This window comes from Clupea harengus, chromosome 10 (genome assembly GCF_900700415.2).
Source record: "Clupea harengus chromosome 10, Ch_v2.0.2, whole genome shotgun sequence".
In the NCBI taxonomy this organism is placed as follows: domain Eukaryota; kingdom Metazoa; phylum Chordata; class Actinopteri; order Clupeiformes; family Clupeidae; genus Clupea; species Clupea harengus.
In genome coordinates, this window is record NC_045161.1 from 25,666,081 (window position 1) to 25,680,746 (window position 14,666).

The 14,666-nt window shown below is 47.7% G+C and overlaps 1 protein-coding gene across 9 annotated transcripts in view; it reads left to right on the plus strand.

Annotated features, from left to right (window-relative positions):
• Positions 1-1,206: 1,206 nt before the first annotated feature.
• Positions 1,207-14,666, plus strand: part of ptprfa (protein tyrosine phosphatase receptor type Fa) — a 173,457-nt gene continuing 159,997 nt past the window's right edge. For 6 of the 9 annotated variants that reach the window (XM_031574577.2, XM_031574578.2, XM_031574583.2 and 3 more), the window contains exon 1: positions 1,208-1,783. The gene's annotated coding sequence lies outside the window, so the exon portion shown is untranslated. Of the gene's footprint in view, positions 1,784-14,666 lie in introns of all 9 variants that reach the window. The other 3 variants (XM_031574574.2, XM_031574576.2, XM_031574575.2) reach the window with 1 other exon arrangement.

Below are 14,666 nucleotides of genomic sequence, written 5' to 3' on the forward strand. Positions count from 1 at the left end.
TGTTGTTGGAGTGAGCGTGAGTGTGTCAGCAGCACAACAGCACAGCCGACTGTAACCTGAGACATGAATGCAAACATCATGGAAATCTTTTGACCCACAGTCCGTTGTTCCCATACCTGACAGAGCAGAGAACACTAGATCCTCAAGTATAAGACAATGGGCTTTTAGATACACTCCTGACGGAAGAGCCACACAATGTCTCATTTCACAGTCTTCAACTAGAAGTGCCCAAGAAACCCCCGACTAGCATGAGCCTAGGGTTGTGGCACAAAAAAACCTTTTTAAAGGCTAAATTAAGTGTGTTATTCAACCTTGTTTGATGCAAATGTGGCAGTCATGTAACTCCTCTGACAACCGCCCCTGTCATTTATTTTATTATTCTAAAAATATTGGCCAATGAAGAGGAATCAACAGCATTCATTCAGTGGGATTTTTCATAACTATGGTTTAAAATTTAATGAAAATTTGGTGGAATGAAAAGATTGTTGTTACTGGGTGGAAAATAAACAGGACCACACTGTTGTGGAAACTTGAAATAAACCTTAATGGCCATCAAACTGTGCTGTGTGGGGTCCACCTCTTTTCACAGTGCCACTCTCTCTGTTGCCGGAGCTACTTCTGACGACGTGCTTTTGTCTTGACTTCCTTTGCCCCAGCTGTATTAGTAGTTGCTCATGTTCTGTATCTTACAAAAAACACACCCTTCAAAAAATGCTGTGTTTTAGAGGAGTCATTTAAAGGACAATCGTCTGTGTCTGAAACATCCTGTTACTTGGATAGCCTCTGTCTTTTATGACACTTATCAGCACAGACAAACAGCTTTAGCCCGCGGTGGTGTTTCCAAATCAACTGGGACGTTTCAGTTTAAAAACCTTTATCTCAACAACACCAGCAATGCTGCTGCCAGCAAGTCAGCGAGCCCTGCCAGTCGACTTATTTTCAAACTAATCTTGTGTGTGTGCGGTAAAAAAAAAGTTCCCCTTTCCCTCTCCCTCTCGCCCTCGCCCATCCCCCACCGCTTCTCTGTCTGCCTTGACCAGGTGATGCCTGTGGGGGACGCCCCTCCCCTTTCTTACCTGTGCAGTGAGAACAGTGGAAAGGGGCCGGAAAGAAAAAAAAAAACAGGTTCAGAAGAGCCCAAGGCTGTGATTGGCTGGCCTCTTGGCAGTCACCACCCTTCCCCCCACCCACCCTCTGTGTAACTCAACACCTAGTGACATGACGCATAGACACTGGTTGTGCCTGGGCAAGCCCTGTTCAGAGTCAACTCAGCCTCGTCCCAGGAGAGCAGAGCAGCGGAGAAAGACGGAGAGAAAGACAGAACGAACGAAAGAAAGAAAGAGAGCGCTAGAGAAAGAGAGCAAGGCAGTCCTGTGGGACCTGCTTGTGGATTCGCTGACGTGCGACTGTGCCATTCCGGCCAGATGGATTAGCTACGAGACCCGGCTCCCACTAACTTTCTACTCCCCCCCCCTATCTCCCCCCCCTCAACACCTGCCCGTCCACTTCTTCTGTGGTGGCCCCAACCTGTGGCTGCCTGCCTTACCCATCGCCTACGCTCGATCTCTCTCTCACTCTCTCCTCACCCTGAACCTGGCTCGGGGAAGGCTAGCACTTTGTGTGTAAGAAGAAGGACTTGCCTTTTGTATGGTGCATATGTTTTGAGGATAACATTCAGGCTGCCAATCTCATAATTACAGGCTGTGAAAGAGGGACACTGCTTCTTCCCCCCTCCTTTTGGTTGGGATTTCTGTTGGATTTGGATTTCTGACTTTGGTTATGGGTAAGTGATGTGGTTCACTTTTCCAGAATGTCTCAAAGGTTTTAGTGTGTTCAAAGGTATCTGTTGGGGTTCATTGTGTTTACATGGATTGGCGTGGGTATTGAACTTGATTTGATTTGGCTTGGTTTGACTGGTATGTTGGGAAGCTGTTAAGTTTTAGAAGTCATTTTAGAGAATTTTGATTTATAAAGCCAGGACTTTCCCCCAAAACCAAACTAGTTCTGTTTTAATCTTCTTCTTGTTTGTTGGCCTAACTTCCCTGAACTATTTCGCAACAAAACTTCCCACCTTAATTAGGTTGTACTTTTTTGGGGTGAATAATTCAGCTCAGGTCTGTGAATCAGTTTGTCCTCTGGCAAGTTCTGCCCCTGAGCCACAGGTAGGTTGGGTGGCAAGGAGCGGATAGGGGAGGTGAGACAAAGCACTAGCGTGTGTGCGTGTGTGTGTGTCTCTGCTAAACAAGCCCAGCTTTTTTTTTTAAAGAATACGAAAAAAGAAAAAAAAAGGTCATTTATTTTGTTGCTTCTGCTTGTTTTGAATTAAATTTCCGTAGTTTCTCTGAATCTGTACAAGATTTTAATGCCGAGGCCTAGATGTTGTAATTACATTCTGTGTAGGGCTTCTCTTGAGAGCGCAAACGCTTCTCTCCCCAGCTAATGAACTGAGTGTGAAACCCTGGCGAGTGTCTATAATGAAGGGAGAGTGAGCCCGTTGATTTAATGATGGTTAAATGAGGTTTGTAACAATGTTTACTTGTTTAATTGTTGACTGGGATGTAGGAGGGGGTGAGTAAAAAACAGCTTGGTTATTGAGAGATGGCACACACACACACACACACACACACACACACACACACACACACACACAGAGTGCTTTAACGAATAACCCCCCCCCCCCAGTTCAGAAAACCAGACAGGCCAGGAGGTTTGAACCACCAGTGAACTTTTTTTTCCCCCTCCTTTTTTTGTTTTGTCCCATTGATTGTCTGCTCCATCAAAAATGTCTTTTGGTGAGAAGTCACCGTGAATGAGCTGTCTGTCTCGTTTGGTTCAGCTGGGGAGTTGGGCGCTCTCCGGGGAGCGGTTACGTTTCAGGCAGCTAAGCTTACGTCTTTCAAGCGTGCCATTGTCAGCCCGTAATCCCATAGTCCTCCACAGCTCCTCACTCGCTCATTTAGGGGCAGAAAGAAGTCACCGTTTACCTCTGCTCTCTTCCCCCGGCCTACATGTTGCGCCACACCTTGTGTCGTGGGGAGTGTGTGTGTGGGAGAGAGAGGAGAAGAGATATATGTATGTCTGTGCAGATTGGGAAGACAAACAGGAGGAGAAGGAGAACACGATATCTGATGTCTTCAGGAGGAAGTGCAGGAGCAGTCAGGGATAAGGAGAGCCTTTTGGAGGACTGCTCTCCAACCTACTCACACCCTCCTCAAAGACCCTAATGATCTTCCCTAACCTCCCCCATAAACTCAAACACACACACACACACACACACACACACACACACACACACACACACACACACACACAATTACACACACACACACACAATTACACACACACTTCCCCAACCCAGCTGAGCTATTGTGAAGTGGCAGGGGCCCTTCACCTTATTGCCTTGCTGAACCTGCCTGCCCACTGTTAACTTTAGCTCTCCCCACCTCCACTGCTCCTCCACTGACCTCTGCATTCTGTGTGTTTACAGCTCAAGGTTTGGTCTGTGTGTGTGTGTGTGTGTGTGTGTGTGTGTGTGTGTGTGTGTGTGTGTGTGTGCGCAGTGGGGGTGTCAAGGGGGAGGTGGGGAGGGAAGGGAAGGGAATTCCTTTATGACCCCCTTCGCTTTTGTCACGTCTCGTCCTCGCTGCCACTTCCCCCACTCGGCCCCACTCTGGCGCCGCACACAGGAATCTGATAGAGAGGGGCTTTGCTCTCGCTGCAGGTTAATTGCCACTGAGATTCCTCGCCTAATGGAGCTAATCCCGTCTTTGTTTCGTTTGCTGTCCGGATTTCTGCTGTTTGCCTCGTTATTGTGGTGGCCATGTAGGTATTAATTGATTGCTGTTGAAACTCTTGCTGTAGTGTTTGTGCGTGTGTGTGCTCTGTGTAAGTATTACCCCACAGGGCATCAGTGGGCCCACACACACACACACACACACACACACACACACACACACACACACACACAGCAAGAATGCACTAGCCTTGGGTTTACTAACGACCACACTAACATTCCACCCCAACTGGCCACGGATCAAACCAGTGTTGCCCGTAACACCAGTAATTTGGTTTCCTTTTGGAGGGAGTATTTCTGTTTATTTCTTTTGCCTTTGATGGGAGGATTCAAAGCTCTTCGCTCCACCACAGGCCTCTGAAGAGGAGTTCAAAATAGACTGAATTTAATTATCATCTGCATTTCCATCCAGGGCTATTTAGGGTGGCATCCATAGTTGGTGGCAGTGTGTCTAATAGTTACTTTATCTCGCTTTGGCGGGGCTTTGAAGCAGACCGAGTTGGCATTTAATAGCACAGCTCGGAGGAATTAGCTCAAAGTTTTGGCCTCGGCCTGGCCAAACAGCCATTGATGAGTCAGAGCTCCAGTGGTTCTGCTCAAATCAACATGTTTATTGTCCTTTAGTGATTCTTGTCTTTGTTTTCATTGCAAGATAATAACTGGACTGTCACTGCCTACAATGCCGTTATCAATCAGCCGCATAAATAATTCATCGCGTGCGTGTCTCGCATACCTCCTCAACGCAGATGTCTTTAGAAGAAAAAAAAAGAAAACATTCTGTGACTTGGAGCAATACGGCCCTTTTTCTCGTACTGTGCTTTCGCAATGGTGCTTTTTGCAACATACACATTCCATCACTAACTGTGATTTATGTGTTCCTCTTCAGCAGCTGGATGTAGGGGAAGAGACACTATTTCAGCCAGCCAGCGAGCTGTAATCTTCAGAGAATGGAAGTAGATCTTCCCCCCTGAGCTGAAATGGGATGTGGTCCGTGGGTGTAAATAACTAAGAGTGTCTGTCTGACAGAGACCTGCCAAATACCATGGCGAGAAGGGCGGCCATTGCTTCTCTCGCACGTGCTGTCAGTCTGGGACGTTGATGAAAGCCTGGTGGAGGTCACACTCATCCACCTTATGGCTAACCTATCTCGCAGTGGCCTTGCTCGTCAAGAAGCCTCCATTTTTTTCCCCCTCCCCTCTCTGCCTCATGTTCATCCTCTCTCTCTTTCATCCTCTTTCTCTTTCTTGCTCTCCCCCGTCTCTCCCTCCTTTCCCCCTTCCTCTCTCTATCTTGCCCCCCCCTTCTCTTTCTTCTCTCTCTCTCCTGGCCTCTCTCTGTCTCTCCCTCTCTTTCTGTGGCCTCCTCAGGCGATGTGACTGAGCGGCTGAAAGTCACTTTGAAGCCTTAACTGAAAATGACAACCTGTAGGGTCCAGGGCTGGTAGGATGTGCACTCCGGGAGGTGCAGATGGGCTGATGAGTCCTGACACACCCTGGAAACGCACGGGTGGGAGTCCGCCCCTTGTGTGTGTGTGTGTGTGTGTGTGTGTGTGTGTGTGTGTGTGTTGTGACAGGAGTTATACCCTTAGACAGCCATTGTCAGGTCCTGGCTCTAGTAAAGCCTGTTTGTGAGGTAGTTGGGTGTGCGTTTGTTTGTGTATGTTTGTGTTTCTGTGTGTGTGTGTGAGTGGTGGAGGGGATAAGCACACATGGGTGTGTTGTGGAAATGTGTTTGTTTTCTCAATGTGGCCTACAAAAGGGCACTGCTCATGTGACCGTTAATTTGCCTTTCTTAAGCGTGCGTGTGTTGTGGACTCTTGAGAGAAAAAGAGAGAGAGAGCGAGAGAGAGTCCAGCCCTGTTTATCCATGGCTGCCTAAGCAGACTTGGACGTGTGTATTCACTATGCGGCGCGATGGATATGCTGCGTGACAGCCACGTCAGACGCATTGATGGAGGCCTGTCAGGTTGATGCTTGGCCTCACGCTTGAAGCCGGATGAGGGAGTGGGTGTTAGGATGGGAGTGGGGTGGGAGGACGTGTCAATCAGCCTTTTAGCACGACCCTTCATAGTGTCTCGGATGCTGCGCGGACCCTTTAAGATGTGTGGAATTAGCAGCATTTGCATTTAAGCGCTGTTTACGAGGAGCAGTCTCTGCGCTCAGCTGTCGACTCCGGGAAATGTCACCTTCCAAAGGGCACGATCGTGGCAGAGAGGCAGAGACACACGGACCCACACAAATCCATGGAATGCATGAGGAGCTGACCTGACTGCCTGGTTTGAATGTTGGACGTTTACCCCAAGGGTGTGATGTGTGTGTGTGTGTGTGTGTGTGTGTGTGTGTGTGTTCATGTGTGTGCATGCGTCTGTGTGGAAGATGAGTGAAATCGGATGTGTTTGACACATCTGAAATATGGGAACCTGTTTTCACTGGGAGATCTCTTTTGGCATGTTGTAGCATGTTTGCTACAGTAGGCGAAGACAGAAGACCCAGGCGTGTACGATTAATACCGTTCATGCGTAATGCTCGCATAGTCCTTACCAGCAGCCATTGCCACATGCAAATGAGTGACTTATGATGAGCCATTTCCTTTTATTCACCGTCTTCTCAACTTGCTACCACCTGGTGACGGCCAGGACCTTGAGCTCTCTCTCACTCTGCTTCGCTTTTCATCCTTTTCTCTCACTCTCTCTCTCTCTCTCTCTCTCTCACTCTGCCTCACTCTTTGTCCCTCTCTCTCTCTCTTTCTCTCTCTCTCTTTTCAGCATGGCTGGATGTGGTGGAGGCAGATTAAAAGCAAACTCCTTCTTTGGAGTGGCTGTGCGCCGTGACGCTAACCCTGTTCCTGGGTAATTGCCTCCCTTACTTATCATACAAAAATATCTCTGCCCCTGTTTGTATTTAATGAATAACCAGTCAGAAAGGGATGGAAACAGCAAACCAAGGAGTGGAGGAGAAAGGGGGGATAGAGAAAGAAAGACATTTGTGTGACTGGCTGACTCATCTCCAATCTCTCATTTGCCTTCACTTTGGCTATTGTGCGCTGGTGAGGCGCACTGTCTGTAGGCCGGGGTTTCCATAGAGACTTTGGCCTGGGGTGAAGGTGAATAGTTCTCCCTCCACTTTGGACTACCTGCCAAGAGAGTCTCAAAACTCCCTCAAATATCACTTTACACGGCTTTAACAAGGACAACTCAGGCGGGATAAAACAAATTGACGTACAGTTGAATTTGATGCAGCAATTAATTATTATTGAGGGGGTTTCTGCATCTAATGAAAGAAGAGTCTTTCAAATTATTTCATCATTTTGTCTTCTTCCTCGCGTTAAGATGTCAGATTAGTTAGCTGGGATCCCTGAGTTCATGAAGAGTTGGATTTCACAACTGCTGCAGTCATTATTTTTTCCCCTGGTGAAAATTAATTAAGCTGAAAGAGAGTCATTTTTCAGCGTAATTGATTAAAATGTTGGTGTCAGACCTATGTCAGCATCTGAGATGATTGATATGATTGGCAAGCGATGATGTCAAGCCCACATCAGGTCCTGTTAATGTGTCACAGATCTTGAAGGGCATTTCCTGTTTCCACATGAGCAGCCAGCTGACGGACTGCACTTCATTTTTTTCTCATTTGCTTCTTGTATTCTCTCCGCTCTTCCCCCCCTCTCCTCTCCTCTCTCTTCCTCTTCTCTCCCCCTCTCCCTCGTCTTTTTTCACCTGGGCCCTGTAGCCATTGAAGTGCGAGCAAGCGTAGACCCGTCGAGCAGCTTGTGTGTCTGTCTTAACACCGCTGATAAGCTGGGCATCTGCCAGTCACACGTCTGTGTACATATGTTCAAATCCATCTCCCCGACGCATACTTTTTAATTGAAGTCTGTTCATACACTTACCCTTGCGTGAGTGTTTCAGGAGGGAGGGGGGAGAGGGGGGGGGGGGTGTGTGAGAGGGGAAGAGGAGGGGGAGTGGTGGAATGTCTTGCGAGAGAAGAGAAGGGAGGAGTAGAGAAAAGTAGAGAAGAGAAGAAGGGAGACAAAAGGCTTTGGAGGAGGGGTGTAGGCCGGTAGCTATAGAATCAGCTGCAGAACATTGCTTTGTGCGCTCCTGGTAACTGATAGTCTGGGAGTCTCTTAGCCACAGATAGAGCGTGTCTGTGAACATTGGGAAGAGGGTTGTCAGTGAGGAGCAGAGAATGGTAGGAAATGGTAGGAAAGAAGAACTCAATCACCTTTCTAGCATAGAGTACCTTCCCAGCACAATATCCCCTAAACCAGTTACAGATTGCAAATTCATACGTGTGTCTTTCGAAGCACATCCATCTTGTTAAGAAGCCAATACTAACACAGTATTGACATCATCAGTTGAGCTGCGTCAACCAAATCAGCTAGACTTTGTGTGTAAACAGCATCGTAAATGGGAGCCTTGGCGGCTTGTAGTCGTGACGAACGTGTGAATTGATCAGCATTTACTCCAGTGGGCATGACCTCACCGCTCTTATCTGCCTGGACTTTAAACTCCTGTGAGGAGCCAGGAGGACATGGTGCGACGTGGATCGGAATATGGAGTAGGTGTGGTGTGGTGTGTGTAGTATGGAGTGGTTATGGCCTGGTGTGGCGTCGTGTGTAGTATGGAGTGGTTATAGCACAGTGTGGCGTTGTGTGTGTGTGTGTGTGTGTGTGTGTGTGTGTGTGTGTAGTATGGAGTGGTTATGGCGCTGTGTGGTGTGTGTGTGTGTAGTATGGAGTGGTTATGGCGCTGTGTGGTGTGTGTGTGTGTGTGTGTGTAGTATGGAGTGGTTATGGCCTGGTGTGGTGTGTGTGTGTGTGTGTGTGTAGTATGGAATGGTTATGGCGCTGTGTGGTGTGTGTGTGTGTGTGTGTGTGTGTGTGTGTGTGTGTAATATGGAGTGGTTATAACACAGTGTGGCGTCGTGTGTAATATGGAGTGGTTATAACACAGTGTGGTGTGGTGTGTGTAGTATGGAGTGGTTGTGGAATATGGAGGGGCTAATGAAGCCACATTCGCTCCCGGACTACATAATAAATCTGGGGGTGGGGGGGATTAAGGCCAGCCGCAGCAGCAGTCCCAGAGCTCTCCCACAGGGTGTGGGGCCTTGACCCAGTAGCTCATCAGTGTAGCGTAGCGGCACCTTTTCAGCGCCACATCGATTAATTCTCTCTCCCCTCTCGGCCCTCTGTTAATCCTGACACTGGGTAGCTGACGCCAAGAGGAAGGCAGAGAAACAGAGAGAGAGCGAGTGAGAGAGAGAAAGAGTGACAGAGAGAGCAAGAGGGAGCAACAGAGGGATATATATATATATAAATATAAAGGAGAGCGAGAGAGGCAAAGGGAGTGACAGACAGAGAGAGAGGGAGAGAGAGGGAGGCCAGCGTGCTGTTTTGCCGTGGTGAGATTTGTGCTGCCCTCCTGACTCCTCATGTGTAGCTGAGCAAATTGGAGTCTACTCCTGCCTCTCCTTGAGGTCAGAGTTTGTCCATCAACCCAGCGCTGAGGATTATGCATGTCCACAAGCTTTGGGCTGGGCGCAGGGCTGGGCGCAGGGCTGTGTAGTCTGGATCTCATGATGGCCTTTCAGGAGGATGCGCAGTGCTTAGATGGTGATGAAGGCTGGGGGCCGCTGGGTACCGGGTATTTGTGTGATGTTTATGATGTGAGAAACCTCGTCACACACTGAAAAACTGTATAGAGAGACTTGTGTTGAGTGTGTGTGTATGTGTGTGGCTCGTGGCATCCTATCTTCTGCTACTCCTTAAGATCATTCACATCGTGATATTCTTGCAGGGTGGCCTCTTCACGTAGTAAGCCTCTGCCACCAACCAGCTTCAGTAGCGTATGAATATTTGGAGATCCACTTAAGCCCTGATTATGTCAGAGGTTTTCTGCAGTTGGGAAAGAAGTGCACCAATTTAATAACAGAATCCGATTTCGCCGTCTTAGCTTCCTCTCGGAGATGTGTTCAGTGGCTTTCTGTATTAAATTTGACCTCTTACACACTCAGTTGCAGTTATCATAACAAGTCCTCAACTAATTTTGTACAGTGATAATTCTTCGAGGCAGATTTACTGCATCCTAAAGTGGCCTCTTAATTGACAAAGTTTTTTTTTCTCCTCTATCTCCCTCCCTCTCTACCCTTTTCTGCATCCGTTCTTGTTGTTCTGTGGTTATTCGGTCCTCACATCACAGGCTGCGCTAAAGATGGCCCTGAGCTTTCACATTATCGCAGCAAGCCAGGCTCTTGCTATCAAAATCAGTGCTGTGCACAGCAACTTCATTGTGTCTCACCACCACCACCACCGCCGCCGCCCGCACCTCCCCGTAAAAGAGAACGCCCTTTTCCGAGAAGACAATGCCTGCATTAACGCCTTTCCCTCGCTCTCCGCAGACGAAATTTTAGCGTTTTGTTTGATTCTCCTCTGCGAGGAGCTCCGTGTTGTTGTTGAAAGGCCATCCACTCCTCCATCTAAGGGGGGGAAAAAGAGAGGGATGCCATTGCTTTTGATTATAATGGTGCTCTCTTCAAAGCACCAGGCTCATAATTGCTCTTGTTGTCAATAGAGAGATTTTAATGCAAGTCATCTTCGAAAGCCCTCCCCGTAATTAATTCCTATTCAGGGGCAGAGTGTTCCACCAAGTGAAAAATGCCTTGTAGGCATCATTGACTCTGTAAGTATATCTGCGGCAGTGTCAGTAAGTGTAAGTGTGTGTATGGGGGGTGTGGGGGGGTTGGTGATGTCTCCCTCTTCCTCTCTCTCTCTCTCTCGCGCTATCCCAGGGTTCGTCTGTGTAAATAGCTGCTACCCTGCCTGGCGCCTTTTGCAGTTGCCCTGCTGTGGGTCTACCTGTAGAAGAACTACTACCACACACAGCAGAAGAATGAGCCAGAGAAAGAGAGGGAGACATAGTGAGACAGGGAGAGATAGAGAGGTGGAGAGAGAGAGAGAGATGGGGAAGAAAAACTAGTAAGAAAAATCCCTTCCTGCCCAATTATTATATTGTTGAGCGACACAAGGGGCCCTCTTCGGTGGGCCGGTGACTTAAGCGCGCGGCTCACGCAGAGCCGATCTGCTACGGCCACTGACCTCATTGTTACGGGTTGATTTATGAGCTCCTCTGACTCATAAAGTCAACCCCCACATCTCTCCTTCCCCTGTTGTTGCCTTCCGCCTCCCTCTCCTCTATTTGGGAGCCCATGACTGCTCATGGTAAGACAGAGATACACACACACACACACACACACACACACACACACGCACACACGCACATAAGTACACACATTGCAGACATGGTTGTGCTGTGCCGAGCTGTGATATAATGTGATGTGATGTAGTTACTACTTCCAGCACGGTGTGCACGTATGTGTGTGGGTGAGTGTAGCGGAGCGAACAGCACTGCTAGCAGAAGCGGTAGCAGGCCAGGGAGAGAGATGCTGTCTAGTGTCTAGTTTCTTTACGCTGCTGTTCAGACCCGGTGTCTCCTGTAGGGTGTCTGGTGGTTGGGTTAGCTGGCTGTCACTTGGCTGCTCTGGGGTGGGGTGGGTGGGGTGGGTTGGGGGGGTAGATGAGGGAGCAAAAGAGGGAAGCGAAGGCGCTGTGAACCCCACCACTTTCTGACAGCTCTTTGCGTGATGGATGCCACCCCTTCGCCTTGATCAAAGGGGCGGCGGACAGAACTGAAGGTCCTGGGGAGACGGGTGGTGGCAGTAACCCCGGTTAGGCATCGGCCGTGATGGAGGGGGAGTCTGGATGATTTGCTCCCTGAGGGGTGCCGGGGCCGACAGCTCGGCTCTTGAAACGAAATCGGTGATAGATTGGCATCACTCCTCAATCAAAACGCTCCGGCCGTGAATCTTCATGTCCTGTTAGTGAAAGGCAGGTTCTCACGATTGGCAGGGGTCTGGTTTTAGTTATCATTTTGATGCCGTCTGCTAGACCCTTAGATTTTTTTTAAATCATATGCTTCATATCTGTGACCCACAGATCCTGCACAGAGATAGTTTAACACAATTAAGACTTAAAAAATAAAGACTATAATGAAATAAAAGCCATCTGTGCTGTTATACAGTCGTTTTTTTTTATTAGTATTCTTGTAGTCTTACAATGTTGCATCTGGCTTCAGCCTTCAGTCTGTGGCAATTTGTGGGTTTATTTTAAACCCATATTTGATTTGTAAAGGTTAGGCTTGGTTTAATATTGTTTTCATATGCCAGACATGCTGGCAAATATAACCAGTCATTACTCTGAGTTAGTTATTAAAGAAGACAGGAAATGAGCTTATGGGCTTCAGTACCTTGGGGTCATTGTAGCAGGCATCACAGATGGCAAACTTGAGATAGTTGATATTTCTAAAGTCATTACACTGTTTGTAAAGTAATAGAACTCTCAGAACAAAGTCCAGTGACCTGCAGGCTATATCTTATGAACATATAAGTGGGGCTATTTTGCACCAAACCAAACATTTGTCAAGATAGCCCCCCAAATGTCTTTTCATGCTCTACTGGCTACAGCACTGCGGTCTTATCTGTTTTGTAAAAAAAAGAAAATGTCCTCCATTATGATAACAGGAGAGAGTTTGTTCAAATGATATTAGTAATGACGATGGTGAATCGTTGTTTGTCTTGGCCGATAGAATTTATAACGCACACTCACATGCAAAGTGGGAATCATTTTGTCCCATTCTGACGACTCGACACTAAAATATAAAACCACAAGGACAATGTAAGAGGGGAACGAGAGAGAGATTCTTCAGCTGTGATTTACTGTTCTGGCTTTTAAGGAGAAACACAAGGAGACAAGCGCTTAAGAATCAGCATGAGCAGATGACAACGGCCATTAGGGATGTCTCCGTCTCTCTACCTGACGACAATTTCTCACCGACCGCTGTTTAAGCCAGAGTCTCGGTGGCCAATGGAGCATGCCAGACCAGTGGATTTATAGCGGCTATACAAATTGATTACGTTGTTATGTTGATGGCAGTGTAAACAATCTGGACTCCCTTCTTGTTGTTTCGCCGGTAGGCCAGCCTATTCACAGGCCCTCTCAACCAATGAAAGGAGCCCATTTTGGTGACTAAACACGTTAGGGGATTTGAAAGAATAGGCCCTCAGAGACGAATGTTAGAGATGGAACATCAGAGAAGAGCTGAGGGAGCCAATAACGCTTAAGATCAAAATGGGGCGTCTTGATTTTTCAATCTCTCGGACATTGATCCAAGCCATTTAATTAATGGGGGCTGTCAGAATCATTTGATGAACGCATACCATATGAAATTAGGCCTCAAAGGACCTCCGTAAGTATGGTCAATGAAATTAAATATTACGGCTGTCCAATAATCAATGCCGTGACCAACACCTCGGAGTAAACGCGTTAACGATCAGGAAGGAAGGGCCCCGCTGTTTTGAACTCCTCCACACTTTTTTTCAGTCTCCTCTGTGTCGCCCACGTCGAGTATTTTCTGCTGTGGGGAATCAGTTGACTCGGTTTGCTCCGTAGACTGAACACAAACCGGTATTTGATGCGCAGCGTGTTTTCCTAGCACTGTGTGTCATGGGCTCAAAAGGAATCTATAGTTATACTAATGCAAACACAGACAGCGAGCTCGTAGAGAGCCATAAAAACAACTGTGTGCTGTGCCTGCCGGGCTGGGTTTGTCTTCAACGAAAACTTTCTCAGTTGGCTCGCACAGAACGTCCTGTTCCACATGTAGCACTGAGGAAGGTCACTGCTGGGGTCACTGATGGTACCACCACACACACTCCACCAGTGTAATTGAGGTTTGGCGTCGTTCCCATGGGGACAAGAGAATATCCCATTTGGAACCAAAAACTCCCCCCGTGTCCCCGTAATTTCCCTAACCGCTGGACCATAGGAACCGAGACGGTTGGAGGAAATGGGATGGTTTCAGGCGTCAACAGAAATCCTTATTTGTCCACTCTGGTGCACAGCCAGTTATCCATCAAGAGTGTCCTCAGTAATGTGGGTATCTGGTGGGTAGAGGGTTTTTTTTGCTGTGGAAGTGGAGACAGCCCATAATACACAGTCTGGTTCAGCACATCTGCCAGTATGTGCGACGACTCGGCGATGAAATGAAAGATGCGCGGCACTTGAGAAAGTCCTCCGCAAACATTTAACATTCCTGCTAATGTTGTGTCACGCTCGCTCAGTGCTCAGTGTGTGATTTGTGTTGTCTGAACAGAGGAAACCGGTAGACTTTGAGTAATCCTCGTGAGATGATTATAAATCGGGTTGTTGCGTGTAATTTATGTGACTCCCGGAGTTTGAGACTCAATCGGCTGTGGTATAACTGCATGGCTAAGGCATAGTATATCAACCCTGGGCTCATCGTCGCACCTTGGCTAGCATAAGTGAAATGATGGGTCACCCCTGGCTAATCATTAACTCGTTATTGTGCTAGCCACCGTAAATCATGCCTTAACTCTTGGCGTACATTGAGAAGCGAGGCAGCTTTATGAGAGAGCTGTTGATACATGTGTATTGGCCCAATAAAGCCGTCTGCCAGTCTTTTCGGCGGGTGAGTGAAATGAGAACGTCTCACGCTTGTTCTCATTGTCGCGACCCACTCGGCGCGCCAAAATGGTGTCAGGTCATGGCACTGTGAAGCAATCCCATGCTGCGGGCGGGAGCAGGCTTCGTGGATAATTTTCCATTGTTTAATTTTGTTCATTACTTGCCTGACAGCTACTTTACACTCTCCATTACCTATTTTCCAGCCCTTGCATTTGATTCGTGATAAATTATTCCCCCACCTTCAATTTCTAGTGGGTTATTTAAATATTTATGCCCTCGCCTTGGCTGCGAGATTATTAGAGGGCCTTTTTTCTCTTGAAAAAGATATTATCATCAA